Source organism: Ostrinia nubilalis, chromosome 15 (assembly GCF_963855985.1).
Source record: "Ostrinia nubilalis chromosome 15, ilOstNubi1.1, whole genome shotgun sequence".
Lineage (NCBI taxonomy): Eukaryota > Metazoa > Arthropoda > Insecta > Lepidoptera > Crambidae > Ostrinia > Ostrinia nubilalis.
Genome location: NC_087102.1, coordinates 13,899,806 through 13,918,788, shown reverse-complemented (window position 1 = coordinate 13,918,788; position 18,983 = coordinate 13,899,806). Strand labels below are relative to the sequence as shown.

The 18,983-nt window shown below is 35.8% G+C and overlaps 1 protein-coding gene across 2 annotated transcripts in view; it reads left to right on the top strand.

The window, feature by feature from the left end:
• Positions 1-11,751: 11,751 nt before the first annotated feature.
• LOC135078997 (uncharacterized) overlaps positions 11,752-18,983 on the top strand; it is a 220,311-nt gene continuing 213,079 nt past the window's right edge. Inside the window, exon 1 of one of the 2 annotated variants that reach the window (XM_063973612.1) lies at positions 11,752-12,008. The gene's annotated coding sequence lies outside the window, so the exon portion shown is untranslated. Of the gene's footprint in view, positions 12,009-12,154; positions 12,277-18,983 lie in introns of those variants that run through there. The other variant, XM_063973613.1, reaches the window with a different exon arrangement.

The following is an 18,983-nucleotide window of genomic DNA, read 5'->3' as shown; positions in this document are numbered from 1 at the left end:
ATTGCAACCTACGAGACTAGGGAAATTTTAGCTGTTTCAGGACTATTTTCATCTGTTTTTAAGATTCTGCTTAGTATCGATGTATAAATAGCTATCCAAGTCCTCACGCTGATACAAAGTGTATTATAGAGACGATTTTTTTGTAATAAATCGAAAGTATGTATTTGCGAGGACCAAATTGAATATACCAACATGAATAACGAGGATAGCAGAACCATTTTGGTAAATGCCTAAGCTGCTAGGAGAGATTAAGAAGCACTACTAGTAATTAGGCTGCAGATCGAGATTATTCCGACACTTTAGCGAAGATATCATAGACTTTAGCTTGAGTGAGATTAGAATGCCCTATTAAAAACAACAAGGTATGTACCAGGAGATAATGAAATCACAACTGAGCTTATGAAATCAGATGTAATGCTAGTACTAAAGTTCTCTTAAATACCACCATGTTTATTGGTCGATAAACCAAAAAATAAGACATGGTGGTGGTGCTAGAGACTGGAATGGAATGGACGTTGGCGATGGTCCAGAGTCAGGTGAGGCAGCTTTTTCCTGAAACATCCAGTCTCCCAGACAACCTCATTTTCGAAAAGACGTTTGTAATACTACGTACATATTTAATGCTGCGTCAAATTATGCAGAAGACTGAGGACTATAATCAGTCATTATTATTGGCCTTTTTGTACCTTCTTCGATTCGGTCAAGACCTGGGCTGTGCTACAGTCTCTTTAATGGCATCAAATTGACTGTTGATACATGCAACTTCTGAAGTATTTGTATGAAAACTTCATCATATCAGCCCTCCCCCAAGATCAGAACTCGGAACTTATCTGATTGCTGCGAGGGTTCAGAGTTGGAGACACCATAATCTCTTAAAGTCTTCACTACCTCCCACTTAGAGGTTTTCAAGCTTCTGAGCTAGACCGAGCTCAGTATCAAGATACGGCGAGTACATCACACAACTTCGATTCACTGACGATATTGTAGTTATGACTGAGACCTTAGTAGACCTAGGTACAATGCTCCAGAGCCAATAAGACCAATTCCGGCAATAGATTCGCCACCGGAGCCACCGAAATTGCGCCACCGGAATTGAAAAACTGTTACAAAATTCAAATTATAAAGAAAACTATAATTCTGATCAATAATTTCTGTATGCAGATACAACAAAACACCAAACTTTAATCATGTTAAAGAATCGTTTAGCATCTAAGTAAGTAGCTTTCACTCATACACTTGCCAGCGAAATTGAAAAATTTTGTATTCCTGTGCCGCTGATACTAATATTTAAGGGTCTGCTGGAAAAACAATACCACAAGTCGCAAGTCTTTATAGCCCGATCAGGAGGACACAGTTGAGTGATGCAGGGAAGAAGAACTCTACGTCTCTCAAAGCTTCTTTGGAGAAGTAAGAGAGTGTCGAAATTGAGCCACTGTAATTGCTTTTTTTCGTGGGACAGTTTTGAAAGGCTATTTAAAACACTTAAAATATGAAATATCACATTTCTTTCATATCATTTGGAAGTCTTATTTAATGTATTTTATGGCTATACTATTTTTAAATTACTAGAATCCCCGAGAAAGAAGGAATAACACAATTTATGAGTAGAAATAGAGTTAGGACGCGCCACCGCTATTAGATTTTGGGTCTTTGAAAATTTTTTTAGTACATAAAATAACTACCTATTGTCCTGAAGACTTTGCTATCGTGTAAAACGCTGTATAAAGTATATATGTTACGGTTAATGTGATAAATTGAAAATTATTAATAATAACCGGTTATTATGAATAATTACCGACAGTCGCGGTAAAAGTGATAAATTAATTACATTTAACAGTGATTATTTAATAATTCAACCTTAGTACTAACAAATTTCATAAAAGAGAACAACATCTTGTGTACGTGCTCGTGTACAGCCAAACTTTTGAACGTTTTGATATCATATATTAATATAATTTGGCATAATGAGTTTGGAATGTTTTTTGCATAATATTACTTTTCCATGATGCCTATAACATAATGTTTTGATTTAAAGTGAAAAATAGGTTAGGGTGCGGCGGGGGTGGCCCTTGGGCCACCCCTAAGCCGCCTATTTAGTTTTATACACACATAAATGACCTCATATTAATCACATTTACCAAATCATGCGGTGATTATTCATAATAACCGGCGATTATTCATAATTTTCACATTTATCACTTTGACCGTAACATATACAGAAAAAAAAACATCGCTCTAGTTACATTTCTCCCATCGATTCTCAGCTCCGCCGCGTAAAAAACGTGTTTGGGATATTCACCCACCTACATTAGCGTGCTTAATGCCTAACAGTATTATCTACCAGTCAATGTTGAGGTTATGTATTTGAATTATAAACATACAATACTTAATAACTAGGCTTTAATGCTGCACATTCACTATCAGTTTATAAATAAATAATTAATAACTATTATAAATAAATACTGACCGTAAATGTCCAAATAAGAAGCCTTATTTACTTATTAGACTGATGCTCGTTTTCACCATCAATCCCTAATTTTTAAGTGACGACTATGGTAACACATAACAGGAATTTTGTTTTCATAGGGGTCACTTAAAAATTAGGGATTGATGGTGAAAACGGGCATGAATCCCTTAACTTTAAAAGACAAAAAGGACGTAATCCCCCAGTGGGTGATAAAACCTAAGAAGTTTTTAAGGTCATTGTATCGGGAAATCCTCTAAAATAGCAGCTTTCAACAAAATGGCGGCTGTGGCTCACTCGTCGAGGGCTTTCGAGCTTCGCTTGCCTAGACCACTTGACGTGGAGCTTAAAGCACATGTTGACATTGTGAGGATCGACTGATTTCCTGGATACTTGATTGGGATAGATATAGTGATATAATATTTGAAAGTGCGAACGAGACATCAAGGTCTTTTTGTTTGATTAATTTAAAACTCCTTTATTTGTTTACAAGTAAACTCCTTTATAGTTTTGTAAGCATTTTAGCGTGTGGTCAATTTAGTTGCAAGAGTTAAGTAGGTATTCTACAAAAATACAATCTTAATATTAACTAGGCACTTATAACTATTATATTCTGTGTCTATATTAGTCTGCTATACTATCGACTAGCTTAATTATTAGCCAATTATTATGTACGAGTAGCTATAGTCGATAGGGTAACAAAACAAGTCTTTAGGCACAAATAACAATAGGTACTGTTGGGAACCGATAGGTGGACCAACCTCTTTTTGATATTGTTTATGCTTTTATACTTTTTTTACTCTTTTTGAGACCTTTTGTTTAGTTTTGAAGTTCATATTTTTGATAGCCGTTGTGGGCATATATTGCTGAAATACACCTTTATTTAAAACGAAGGAATTTTCTTATTTCCGCACGCCCGAGCGGCTGTCCGCCACAGGTACCTACCTACTTGTATTAGGTAGGTTAATTGCTCATAAGATAGGCCCCCTTAATTTAATTTATTGTCCGTGGTGCATAATCTTTTCTTAAAGGTTTTAAACCTTTGTTTGTCACCTGTCATCCGCTTTGCAATGGAGGGAAGTCGAACCTTAATTTCGAACTCCTCCTATGTTCTTCTGATTAATTTCGTTGCGGGTCCAATGACAGTTTAACTTTCCCCCGGGACAAACTTGACCTTCATTGGTTGGGTTTTTGTGGCGGTCAAGCTGTAGATCCTGGCTACACAGGAGTTGCAGTGGTGGGAACGAGAGGTGGGAATAGTCCCGTACCTACTTGTAGTACAAAAAATAAATCAATTTTCTAGAAGCGAGTGAGCTGGGACCTCAGACTTCTATGATCTGAGGCTGGGACTGTCCTCAGTTAGTCCACAGATAATGTTAGTCCTAGGTTCAATTCCTGTGTGGCACATAATATTATTATATTGTTTTTCCTTTTGTCTCTTCTCTTTTTTACAAGCTTTACCCATTCAAGTAGGTACAAAACCGGCAATAAAAGTACTTAATTTGAAAAACGTTTGTGTAACGGCCATTTTCGCATTTTCGGCGACTGCTGCAGGATGCTGAGGTAATATATTTTTGTGACGTCCTGTTTGTGGGTGAAGTTGTCTTGTTTTTTCCCGGTTGTAGTATTTATGTGTTGTTTACCGTGAAAAGCGTTTGCAAACGGCGCCGGGTAAAGGTGTATTCATACTAATATGTTGAACTTGGCGTGTAGGTACTTGGCTAGTACGTGCAAAAGCCTCGCCGCGGTCGCATATTTCTTCTAAGCAAGGTAATTCTAGGTATCTAACATAAAACACACTGGGATTAACTACACAATTTATAACTCAAGAAAGGCTGGGAGATTTTGTAGCTGAAACCCTGGATTAACATAATATGTAATAAATAAATTATTACCCGAATACCCAAAAAGGTAAATAATATTTTTAGTGTCTTATCAACTGCGGGTACTGCGGTACGAAGTTTGCCGGACCAGCTAGTGTGAATATACCTTAAAGGTGTAGCCACATTAGGGTACGGTGTTATAACAATCAAATGTCTCAAATATAACAATCGCCATCACATCAGATTTTAATTTTTATTTTAAAATAGCACTTGATACAATTAAACAAGTTGTAATGTCCGCAGTTGACACTAACCGATACTTGGGTAACATGTAATTCACCTATAGTCACTTTAAAGTGCTTTAAGCTTTAACTATGTTAAAGTGCTTTAAGCCCTTTGTGCCCACTAAAGCTTAGACTAATAATAAGGCTTAAACTGCCGTAACCTCCAATTACAGTACAAACAAATTCTTCGCTGAACTTCACAGCCGAAGTCGGGGTAACAAGCGGTGTTTGCACCAAGTTCGGGTCTGGGGTTAAAGAATTTTCCAGACTCACGCAGTCCAGGAGTCGAACAGTTAAGAGTCAGAGTTAAAACCGCCCTTGAAATAAGGCTGTGGTTTGGGTGGTAAACGCCACATTTATTATTATTTATTTATTACTAGCTTTCCGCCCGCGGCTTCGCCCGCGTGGAATTTTGTCTGTCACAGAAAAACTTTATCGCGCGCGTCCCTGTTTCAAAAACCGGGATAAAAACTATCCTATGTTCTTTCCCGGGACTCAAACTATCTCTATGCCAAATTTCATCAAAATCGGTTGCGAGGTTTAAGCGGGAAAGCGTAACAGACAGACAGACAGACAGAGTTACTTTCGCATTTATAATATTACTAGCTTTCCGCCCGCGGCTTCGCCCGCGTGGAATTTTGTCTGTCACAGAAAAACTTTATCGCGCGCGTCCCTGTTTCAAAAACCGGGATAAAAACTATCCTATGTTCTTTCCCGGGACTCAAACTATCTCTATGCCAAATTTCATCAAAATCGGTTGCGAGGTTTAAGCGGGAAAGCGTAACAGACAGACAGACAGACAGACAGACAGACAGACAGACAGACAGACAGACAGACAGAGTTACTTTCGCATTTATAATATTAGTTGGGACTAGCTTTCCGCCCGCGGCTTCGCCCGCGTGGAATTTTGTCTGTCACAGAAAAACTTTATCGCGCGCGTCCCTGTTTCAAAAACCGGGATAAAAACTATCCTATGTTCTTTCCCGGGACTCAAACTATCTCTATGCCAAATTTCATCAAAATCGGTTGCGAGGTTTAAGCGGGAAAGCGTAACAGACAGACAGACAGACAGACAGACAGACAGACAGACAGACAGACAGACAGACAGAGTTACTTTCGCATTTATAATATTAGTTGGGACTAGCTTTCCGCCCGCGGCTTCGCCCGCGTGGAATTTTGTCTGTCACAGAAAAACTTTATCGCGCGCGTCCCTGTTTCAAAAACCGGGATAAAAACTATCCTATGTTCTTTCCCGGGACTCAAACTATCTCTATGCCAAATTTCATCAAAATCGGTTGCGAGGTTTAAGCGGGAAAGCGTAACAGACAGACAGACAGACAGACAGACAGACAGACAGACAGACAGACAGACAGACAGAGTTACTTTCGCATTTATAATATTAGTTGGGATGGGATAGTTGGGATATATATTATATATTATATATATTATATAATTCGATGGGTGCCGGGAATAAAGCCACAATCGACAAAACACAATTTGACAGGAGAAGAGATTTAGTGTCAATTTTGAATAATTCTAAACTACGAGGCGTATCAAAACGGTTTGTATATCAAACGATGCGTTATTTTTTCTGGAGTAACATTTAATGTGCATAAGGTTATAGTGCTTAGAATATACTTTAAAAAAGGTAGAAATACATATTGCCGCTTCATACATTGAAAGTCGGTTCCGTAAGAGTCCATTGTGGTTTTATTCCGGTAAAAAGTGTGCAATTAATCAAACAGCAATAGTGTATTGCAGCCTCGGGAGCTGATCTGAAGGATACAGTAATAGCCGTTTGCTTGTAGAAGATTTAAATAAGAGTTTTAACATTGTATATGGCACGATTATTCCGGTCAACAAATTTTAAATGATGAATGGGAATAACGATTCAATATCCATAGTGCTTTTGGTAAATCAGGCAGTTTCAAAGATAAAATTCTGAAAAAAATTCAAAAGGTGTATAGGGACCCGCAGTTTACTAAAATCACTTAATCGGAAAACTGCTGCTATGGCTATTGCGGCTTTGTTCCAGGCACCCATCGAATTATTATATATTATATTATATTAGTTGGGATTATTATTATTTAATGTGGTAAAGATAATATTTTTTATTATTGAATTCATGGGAGATTCGGAAAGGTAATCGATTTCTTTATACCCATTACCCATATGAAACAGAATCCAAGACCGTGCTTCACTCGACAGCATAATCGGTTTTTCGGGTCGGTTAGAAAATCTTCTAAAGTACCTGACCTAACTTTATGAAAGAAAACATACTCCATTTTTTCTTTGCGGTCCAGTGTATTTCTATAACTCTTAAAATATAGCCCACGCGGCAAAAATCATCGCGCTCTGTACTTAAGAGCTTTTTTAAGGTAATGTGGGATATCGTTCTAGCAGATCCTGGACCATACGTACTAAGTCTTGTAACATCATGATAAGATTGGAATGCATCTGCCCATGCCTAAGAGTTTCAGACTATAGCTCACCTACTTGAATACCTCGTATTCCGATTCCTACACAAGTTTTGGACCTAGCTAGAGCCTCCGGAAAGTTCCATATTATGCTCGTTGATTTATTGATACAAAAGAAGTTTGCAAGGATTCTACTTCATTCTATGACAGTCGTCTACTGCCTGGATCTTTTCGCGTTCTCAAAATACACACGTTACATGTAAATATTATAAGGGAAAATTCTTGAAAATTGCATTCTCCATCCTACTCTCACCAGTTTACTTGTATCTTAATTTTCAAGAGTTTGTTTTGAACCTTCAGTAAAAGCCTTAGTTTACACGAATCTTTTTGTAGCAAAGTAGCTACTCCAGTGTGAATAGACCTCAACCCTAGCTCTGCCCCGCATTACTGACAATGTTGCTCTTTACCAGCCTTTTATTAGCCCCAGTGTTCAGCAAGGCTTCTTTTCTGCTAAATAGTTCTTCACTTTTATTCTGTAAAACGCAATGAATAAAGTATTTTATTTAAGCTTCACAACAGTCTTTAGTAGTTTTAGATTTATGTGATAAAGTGATAATGAAATCATTGTTTGACAGAAAGTGAAAAAGCATACCCAACCTTTTACACAGCTCGCTATTTTCTTTTATGAGAAATTGGGTCTCTCTTTTATATGTTAGGTAAAACACAATAGATCAAAACCTGTCGAGTGAACTAGAATTTAATAGACCAATCGCTTCATCATTTCAGCCATAGGACGTCCACTGCTGAACATAGGCCTCCCCCAATGCTTTCCATGTTGATCGATTGGTAGCGGCCTGCGTCCAGCGCTTCTTCCTGCTACCTTTATGATGTCATCGGTCCACCTTGTGGGTGGACGTCCGAGGCTGCGTTTTCCGGTACGCAGCCTCCATTCCAGAACCCTGCTGCCCCATCGGCCGTCAGTTCTGCGTACTGTGTGCCCTGCCCATTGCCACTTCAGCTTGCTAATCCGTCGGGCTATGACAGCGACTTTGGTTCGTTTAGGTACGGATCTCCTCATTTCTGATTCGATCTCACAAAGAAACACCAAGCATAGCCCTCTCCATAGCACGCTGTGCAACTTTGAGCTTCTGTATAAGGCCCATAGTGAGAGGCCACGTTTCCGAGCCATAAGTTATCACTGGTAACACACATTGGTTATACACTCTAGTCTTCAGGCATTGAGGTAATTTGGACGAAAAGATGTTGCGTGAATTATTATGTTGTATGAATTATTATTTATTAAATGAAAATTACCTAATCAAACACAGTAATTTCAGGTACCTACTTACTCTAAAAATACGATTAAGACTGGAAGGCGAATCTGGGGGCACGGCAGTGCCCCCACCAAGTCGAGCAAAAAAGCGGCACGGCCGTACCATCCTTTTCTCGAAGCAATTCAGGCCATTTTCGACCGCCTGTAACTTCGTTGTGGATAAAACTAGAAGGCTGAATTTTCATTAGCTATGTAGGCATTGTAAAGACACGGTATATTTAAAATTTCATTCAATTTGAACCAGTAGTTTAAGAATTATAACGGGTCAAAGTTACTTAATTTTGTCACTCACTGACTGACTCACTGACTCACTGACTCACTGACTCACCGATCATCAAAATTCTAAGGCACTTCTAGCAGACCTAGAAGCTTCAAATTTGGAATATAAGTAGTGTTTGGTGTATGAATCAAGGAAAAACTAAAATATTTGGGGGCACGGTAGTGCAACCGCCAAGTCGAGTAAAATTTTTCAATTTCGGTACAGTTTTCTAGATACATAACTGCTGTCTACAAAATACAAAAAGAAATGAGATTTGGGGGCACGGTAGTGCAACCGCCAAGTCGAGTAAAATTTTTCAATTTCGGTCCAGTTTTCTAGATACATAACTGCTGTCTACAAAATACAAAAAGAAATGAGATCCCATCAAAAACAATACTTGTAAAAAAAACCAAGTCTCGCAGTTCAGTTGTTCTACGGTAAAAAGTTGTGAGATCCATGTAATACCAAGTCCAGGCCAGGAAATCTTTAACGTTTTACATAAATATATTGACTTGGCCATCGCATGAAAACACGTGTAAATTAAATTATTTAGTGCGATGGCCAAGTCAATATATTTATGTAAAACGTTAAAGATTTCCTGGCCTGGACTTGGTATTACATGGATCTCACAACTTTTTACCGTAGAACAACTGAGTTGCGAGACTTGGTTTTTTTGACAAGTATTGTTTTTGATGGGATTATAATTTATAGCGATCACAATTAGGTAACCTGCCGCAGTAAACTACTCGTAAGATTTATAGAACTGGGACCAATCCCTTATCTCAAAACAATTTTGCTGCTTATTTTGAAAGAGTTTTATTAATTAAGAAGATACGCCTCTTTTGGCTTATGAAGACTACAACAAATTGTAAAGACTATCCCAAAATTTCCATCAAAAATACATAACAATAAAATGTAACAAACTTGCCACAAAGCAATCAGCATTGCCCTCGGCGGGCACCACGCCGGAATAAAAACCGGCGAGTGTTCCGGCGTTCGGCGTCCTGCAAACGGCTGCCTTGTAATATTCATGGGCCCGTTTTTACACGTTTCTTCAGCCGTTAGATGTGTTGCAGTGAGAATGTTATATTGGAAGTTTCGAGACATGGCTAATTTAGCTTCAAAAAAAATCATGGAAAAGATAGTAGGAAAATTTCTTTAGGGTCCTGAAAAGATTTCTGTGGTAATATTAAATAATAATTATATTAGAATCTTTGCCAGGTATTTTTAATTATTTCTCTAAGATATTTATTCCAAATCCATTGACTCTATGAAAACTGCCTACAACCACAGAATAAGTTATTGCTACAACTTTCTTAATGATAAACTTAACTTTCTTAATAAAATAAACACGTCGACGAAGTTGTTTTTTGCAAATGTCGATTGTCGATGGATGGTGGTAATAATCGCTTACTGGAGACCTACAAGTTTTTTAGTCCCTATTATAAGAAACTGATTATTAGGAACTTCAAGCAATGTCTTATTTCTCAAACTAACTGCGATCTGCCTACAATGTTCGTTCTTTTTCCCGCTTAAGAAAATATCGCGTGATGAAATTGATACTCGCTACAAACAAGGAAGGGCGGGTGGCCAAATTGTACAAGTCACCGTTTGATATTTTCCCTTTTTATGTGATAATAATAAAGATGTAAAAAAATCCAATACCATTAGAATAGAAAGAATATAAATATTTATTTGTTGTTGAATAGGATGTACAGAAGATTGAAAATAACAAAATATGATCACCTATCCAGCCATCAACAATAGCATGCACAAAATTCTTAAATATTTTACCCTAATATCTGTGTTAATATTCTAAGGAAGTAGTCCCTAAATCTAAAAACACCCAAAATTCAACGATAAGCCGGCGTCGTATGGTGTAGGTACAGTCATGATTACTTTAGGTAAAATAAGAAAAAAAAATATTTCTTTTCTTACTTTTCCTAAGTTTTAGTTAAAAGAAAAAATCTTAATTGTTTTCTTATTTTTCCATAAGTCCGAGTCTTATCCTATCCTAAAGTAGTCCGGTTTATCGTTGAATTTTGGGACAGTATCTACATATAAACGCGTTATCTCGTTCATTACAATTTAATTTTTTCTTGGAATTAATTTAAGTAGGTAGTGAAAACAGATTTCAATAAAAAGTAACTGACTGACTTATTAATAGACACTGTAACATCACTCATAAGCTATACATAACATTGTAAAGTTTTATCAACACCCGTTAAGTAGGTTTTCCATGAATGAATAACAAACTACCGTCCCTAAATAAATCCTTTCAAACAAACTTTTGCGGTTACTTATAATGTTAACTTACTTAGTTGTAGTAGATAAATATGTTAAGTAAGAATAATGTTACTTATTTATAAATGTAGTAGATAAATCATAATAATGTAAAGATACTATAGCTACATTATAACAGATTCTTTTAAAATAAAATAAGTGTTTGATCTCGCCCTTTCCACCCACAATAATCGTTAAAAGAACCGGGAATTCCAGTAATATTTTTTTAATGTGTAAAAACACGCGGAATCCATTTTTAATTAAAATGTCGCACATTAACGGTCTCTACGTAAAAGCATGCAAGTTATTTTTCAGAAAAAAGCATCAGGGTTATCTGCAAAATTAATATGGTTTTCATCGCGCCGCGCTATGAGCTATGCATAATTTATTCTTGCAAAATTTTCAGCTACTTTCTTTTGCAGAATGTGAAATTTGCATTTATATGCGCTTAACACTAAGTTCTGACAAGTTTTATTTGGGTACATTTACATTTTTAAACGTGATTCTTTTTCACCACAAAAGAGCGCTAAGTATACCTACTCAAACTATACTAGTTAGAAAATAACTTAATAGTCACTCAAAGCCCTTAATAATATTTACTGAATTATCTTCAAGTCCTAATGGCTTTTTTAGTAAAAAAAACACTTCGGATAGCAGGCTATTGAGTTATTTTTAAAAAAACGTTAACTCACAACACGTGGCGCGCAACAAAAACGCGCCAACTCAAATTTGTTTTGTGCAACGATTGTATTAAACCAAATGCGAAACATGTGGTCATTCTCGGTCATGCCGCTGCCATTCCGCTAACTTCATTCCACCACAATCTATCTCTTTCTAACGCTAAATTTGTCCATTCAAAATTTATTCGTCCTTTCACTCGCACGCGCGACCCTCAGTTTGGCTCCGACCGCTGTGAGGGGAGGCCGCGTCGCGCGTTCTCGTAAATCTCGTACAAACTTTCGTGAAAAACGTTCTAAATACTTTTTACTGTGTTTTTTTGCAAGTGTACAATTGTTTTTTATAGTGTGAATACTGTTACTGTGAGTGTTAATAAAAAGCCAGTGGTATCGGATTTGTTGTTGTGCATTTGGAATGTTGCAAAGATCTCAGGTAGTGTTCAGCCAGAAGTGAGCGGATTTTTTACGGTTAGTTCAAGTTTTTTTTTCTTATCACACTATTGTTGTTACTTGTAGGTATCGTCTGACGTGGCTTCGCTTTCCGATAAGTTTTTTTGCAATCTCGCGAGGATTTTTATTGATTGTGTGCACGAGATCGTAACCACTATCTTTGTTTGCGCAAGTGCGGCAAAAAGTTTTGTTCTAGTTGTGCAATAATTGTTTGTAAAAACAGGAATTCGGAGTTTCCTACCCGCATTTTGGGCGTTCCACGAGCAATAGTAAAAAGTCTAATTAGGTAAACTACACTTATTCTTAGTTTTAGATTAAAATGCTACGTGTTACTGGTTCTGGATTCAATTGAAGGTTAACTTTAGCAGTAACTGTAGTTAACTACAATCTGCAGATAACGTGACGCAAACCTATTTGAATATTCAATGTTTACGGTAACATAATCCTACAATAATAATTTTAATTCACTTTCTATCATTGTCTTTACATATTGCTAGTAGGTCTTTTATCAATTCATTACAACTAGATGCTTACCTACTTAACCTAGGTAGGTACTTCTAGGTATTGTAGTTTTAGGTAAGTAGGTAGGTACTACCTAACTTATTTTTTTTTGTTATCAAACAAGCGGCTCGCCCCGACTTCGCTTGGGTCACCCTTGGGTGGGTAGAATAGTTTGTTGTTGTTATTAGGAAATCAAGTCTTATGCCCGTTTTCAAAATCAATCCTTCATTTTTAAGTGACCCCTATGGAGGCGTCACTTAAAATTAGGGATTAATGGTGAAAACGGGCATTAGTCTACTAATACTAAAGTAGGTAGAAAGATTACCTAGGGTAATTGCGCCGGTTTTCCGTCCAGCTCCTGTTTTCGTCCATTTGATCGACTTGCCACAAACAAATACGGAAAATTAGAATACAAACCTAACTTTCCGTGCAAGTTTGGACTTGTTACAATCTATAATATCTAAGTAACAGTTCTGCCTGCATGAAAATGTAATTTGACAAGTAATAACTCCAAAAAAATCTACGGAAGTTGCTGCTGCACACAGGTGAATGGAAAACGTCGTCTAGTTAGAAAAAAAACGTGCCGGTAGGGAACTTTCATGGTATGTTTAATTACTGTTTTAGCTACTTTACGTAATGTTTTTGGCACATATGTCTAATTATTAGCATAATAAACACTATTTTAAGGGTTTATTAATGTTTTTGTATAGAAATCTTAGATAATTAAGTGGACTAATACTAGCATAACAATTTTGCAAGATTTTGGTTTTCGTCCACGTGGACGGAAACCCTGACACCTAGTTAATATTTTTAATAATCATTTTACTTCAATGGACCTACAAAATGCAATGATTTTTCTTCCAATATGATCTTTATTGCTATTACATTAAACATTTTAGTTTACGTCCACTTTTTAACAGTGATAAACCCATAAAAACCGTTAAAAAGATGTGGACGAAAACAAAAAAACAGCTTTAAACGTTGTTGTGTTTTCGTCCATGACGTCATGAGCAAGCACTGGGGTGGACGAAAACCAAAATTAGCTATTCCTGTAGATTAGTTTTCGTCCATTTGTCCTTCGACCTATTGAAATATTTTCCTAAATTTAGGTAAGAAACTTATTTAAATCTTTTTGATATCATTTGAAAGCTAACAAAATTACCTTTCAAATGATATACCACAATCCATAGTTACTGTATTGTAGAATTGGTTTTAAGTTAATAATTCAACTGCACCCTTTTTTCTACACAGTGGTCGAAAACTAGCGTACACTAGGACGAAAACTGATTTTTTTGGACGAAAACTAGTGAAATCGCCTCTTTTGCATAAAATATTTTTTTATAAAAAACCCGTGGTATTTACTTATTGTCATATAATATTAACGTAAAGTAGACTATATAAGGACTAAAATGACATATGATACATATGAGTAAGGGTATTTTAAGATATTCATTTCGCATCACAAAGTTGGCAACTCCGATAATTGGACGAAAACTAGCGCACTTACCCTACTTACTTAGTAGAATGTAGTTTGCAATTCGAAACACTTTTATCTTACAGACAAGTGACTGATAGGAATTAATACCTATTTACGGAGTAATTTACTTATCTGCAAACAATAACTTAATTATACCTACCTACCTGGTAGTTGAAAGAATTCTAAAGGATTTGAATCCACGACCTTTTAAACATTCTTCCAGGAATTTACGTATCGGAAACACTATAGAGATTATTCATGCGTCATACGAAGGTAGGTAAGTTACCTACTTCACCATTTTGAAAGGTGTACGCGCAGAAGTGCGTAAGTAATTTTTTTCATGTTTTCACGTAATGATGCAAATTGAATTGTGGTCATTTTTTGTTGTTGTGTTAATTTAGCATTTCAATTAATAACTACTTATTAAACAAAACAGCTTATTTTATAAGTAATTTGATCGAAACGCTATTTTCATTAATGGAATTATTATGCTTCAGACAATTTTTTTAAATTATGATAATATTGAAATAAATCAAGTTAGTTACTTTCACTAACTAATCATTTATGTATTAATAACAAAGATTTCTCTCTTTGCGCACGAAGTGAATTAATAATAATTAAAACAATAAAGCGTATTTATTCCTAGCACCTGTTACTAATTGAGCCATTTGTATTCGCCTTCCTATTATTTCTTAGAAGAATTTTAATTCAGGTACCAATTTACGTCACGTTTTCCTGCCTTGTCTGTAGTCCACAGCACATCGGAAAATAATATTTTGTTACAAAACTACATTTATTACAGCTGTATAAGAGCCACAGTGTGTAGTTTCATGTGCTATTGCAAGAACCTATTTATAGCTTGTATCCTATTACAAACCGCAAAGGTTTTGCGGTGGCAAACTCCTTGCAATGTAGACGGCATCAGACTTTACACTTTTATTGCAAAATGACCCTTAATACAACTTCGTAAGAAGCCAGTGGGTAGCTTGACATGCCGTCAACTGGACTTATCGATGGGTTACCAATCGGTAGCTAGCTTCCGATAAAATCGAATAACCATCGATAGATTAATCTAATCGTGGCAAACTATCTAATTATACCTCACTATCATTATTTACTACTGAATTGAGGTGTCCAATATTGTTAGCCGTAATAATAACGTTCTATATCTGTTATAATTAACTATTTTTCTGTATCTGTATTTTTTTGGAAGAATTTCGCATACAGTGAAATGTAGCAGTAGTGTAAAATTTTGCAGTGAACTAAAATCTCTCTGTCTGCAAGCTATTTCTATTCCGTTTAGTTAGAATATACTAAAATACTATTAAAACGAGGTATATCGAAATGGAAAGAGCAGCATCAGTGCCTCACTAACACCGTTCCGTGAAGTTTGCTTGCAGATTTTAAACTTTCCTTCACTAACTAGTTTTAAGACCCGTAACAAGCAGTTTTAAGTAGTTAAACACCGCTATAAAGCTCTTAGCTATTGTCTGGAAATATAATGCCCGAGGCAGAAACAATGCCGTTTTATGATGATTGACTAGAGTTTAAGTTCACTTCATCTGTTATTGCCTATTAAGAGCCTTAGGCGACTTTGTAGCAATAAATTTGTAATACAGTGTTGCTATTTGTGATCTGAAAATTTCTACTTCTCTCTTCGACTTTTGTATCAAATTCTCTCCTATAAATTGAAATTGTATTTCTTTGAATTTGTCATCATTTTTAGATCAATTTCAGGTTGAAAAGGTAGCTCAATCAAAAATGCTTGACTGGTGTTTCTTTTTTTTTTCATAAATTGCCACAAACAAGTCGGTGCAGTGATAGCTCTTCAAGGTTGAAAACCCCAGGTAAAAATAATAACTTTCACTTAAGAGCCATTTTACATTTTTGTGCGAATTTCTAAGATTTTGGAAGCATGAATTACTATCTTAAGCAACACCCAGAGATTATTTAATAACTGCGAAAGATAGGTCAATCCTTGTTGTTGACCATTAATGAAACGGATTTACTAAAACTCTTTTGCTTAATTCACAGTGCCCCATCTCCCACAACCATTTTACGGAAAAATTGCCGCAGACTCATTTTCAAAGACCTGTATCTATTATTTATGCTCATATAATAAGCTTAAAAATATATAGTAATCATCGGACATATATTCTTGTAGTTCATTAATGAAATAGATTCTTGAATTTCATTACCATTATTGAGTAAAATCTAAAAATAATTTGGCAAATTTGAAGATTAACGTCACATTTTGATCGTGGTTTTTGATTTAAAAACACAGCAATAACTGCAATAAAAGTATCCCAAAATAAAGAATATTCATTGTAGAATTGATTTCTACAGTTATTGTTTAAATATTAGTAACCACTTTGTCAAAATATTGATGTGAATATCAGTATAAATTACAATACGCAAGCCGACATCGATTAGTATGGCGCGAGCGCCCGTCAAGGCAGGACCTGTGTCATTTTTCCCGCCGTGACGTTTACGTGCGTTCGTGTCGTGAAGCGGTGATTTGTACGGCGACCAAATTTATTTGATACTATGCCGAGAGGCTGTTTCGAGTCGGCCGGCCGAGCAGAAATTGAAATGATGAATTTTAATTTCTTTGACGGATCTGGGTGTAACTATGTATAATATGTAGGTACCATGTATTTAATTTAATAAATAAATTATAAAAAAGTATATCCATTATGCTAGCACCCTTAACACAAGCATATTGGTTGCCTACTTTTGGACTAGATGGCGCTGTGAAATTGTCCAAAGATTTGTTTATTTATTTATCCGCTTTGAGTTTTGTTTCGTGAAGAAGAAAAAGAAGCGTTTTGTTTCGAGAGGGAAGCTTTGTTGTTAAATCTATACTAATAAAAGAGGAAAGATTTAATTGTTTGTTTGTTTGTTTGGAGGCAATGGGCTCCGAAAAAAAATTCTTTCACGATTTAGAATCCTAATTTTTTTATATGTAGGCTATAAAATATTTTCAAAAACTTTAGTCCAAAATCTTTGATAAAATTCGACGTTTAATAAATAAATTGCGCTGGGGGTGAAGTATTTTTTATTTTGTAAATAGTTTTTATAATTAGTAATTTTTAAATTTTAGTTTTTAAGTCATTTTAAGTTAATGTATCTATTATTATAAAATTTACACACAAAACAAGAAAGTTAGAATTACATAACATATTATTAATACTTTTTTTCAGTACGATTTTAGTACTTGTTTTTCAGAAATTCTACGATTTAACTAAACTTCTTAAGTGTTTATATTTTATGCACAATTTATTAACTTCTAAAATATACATATATATCCTATTGATAGATGACGTGCTTCGTATTTTATTAAAATTATTACCTGACTAGGTTAAAAAGGTGTGGAATGTTATTTTGGAGATAACTTGGTTCCATAGAAATATAGAGAGATGCTAAGTAATACGCTGAGTTCGAAACTCAGTATCGTATTAGAAATTTACACACACAAAGAAATCAAATTATGTGCTCATTATCCACTGCGGTATCAGTATTCAACGTTCGAATAATCTTTAGTACTATGCAAGCAATATAAACTGTTTACATAATGACGTCGCTACTGTCATCATTGCTTTCACAAGCAATATGTTCCAATTTGTCCCTTGTCACATTTCCCTTTAGTTTCTGTGATCTGTGCTTGTTTCTAAGTTGATATCAATGAAATATTCCTTAGTACTTTTGATTTAAATTATTTTTTTTATTTTGACACGTGTTTGAAAAATCAAGGTCAGATAACAATAAAATAACAAGTGAAAACGTAACATTGCATTGCAACTCGCAATTTCGCAATATTGATGAGGAGATTCCATTGGAAAGTCTGTATTCATTCCTAGGATTCCCCTAACACCATCAAATTCAAGAGAATTCAAGAGAGTGCAGTTTCCCATCTCATGCTTATGGACCACGGTTTAAAATAGTGTGGTTGCATAGAGCCTGCAACGGGCAACCGCGTGCGCAGCTGCTCATACTAATTTTCGATACAAAAGTAAGTGTTGGCGCCCTCACGAGTTTTAGCGGAGTTCTATATGGTAGCGGGAGTAGACTTAATGGAAATCTATGCTTCTCCGACGACCAGTTGTATGTGGAATACTCCAGAGTATGCGCACACAATAGCCTGGTGATTTTAGCACCTGAAGGAAAAACAAAAAAACATTGTTTACAAAGAAATCTGCGGCAGGTGTAGTGTTTTAATTTTGTTTTAGAAAGATCTCATAATTTTGTAAGTATTCAAATATTTAAACATAATAATTTGTAGATTTTATATCAAAAAATATAATCATTTAACAAAATTAATTTTCTTAGAATATTTTAATTCTATTAGAACCATTTTCCACTTCATCGCAGAAGAAGTCGCGGGCAAAAAGCTAGTATGAAATAGTAGAGATATAATATCACAAGCGGGTGAAGCCCGCGGCTTCACCCGCTTGAAATTTAGTTTGTCACAGATCGTCATAAATTATAGCCTATACATTGTTATTCTGGTCGACGCCAGGGATGGATGAGCGTCGCTGTCGCTGGCGACAGGGTCTTCTGGTTCAGGGTTCATGGCGTAGGTCTCATTCAAAATTAAATCCACTCGTAGAAATTAATAAACTCAGTGTATTCACGAAAATGATTACACACAGCACTAGAGTCGTATCGGAACTGAGTGAACCAAAGGTCTTGCGATAGGAACGTCCGACCCGAGTGATAGTTGAACACAGACTGCCTAGTAATGCTGTAAAGTTTCATCAAAATCTGTTCAGTAGTTTTTGCGTGAAAGTGTAACAAACACCCAGACATCCACACAAACTTTCGTATTTATAATATTAGTAAGACTAGTAAGAAGTAAGATAGTAAGATGAATTATTTTAGTTATTTGTTTACTTATAATAATATTTATTTATTTATTTCTTAGCTCTGTCTGATAATGGATCTGGAGGAGATGCAATGGCCACCTTCGTAACAAAACAATAGAACCCTATGGAGTTTGGGCTTGTGTGATTCGC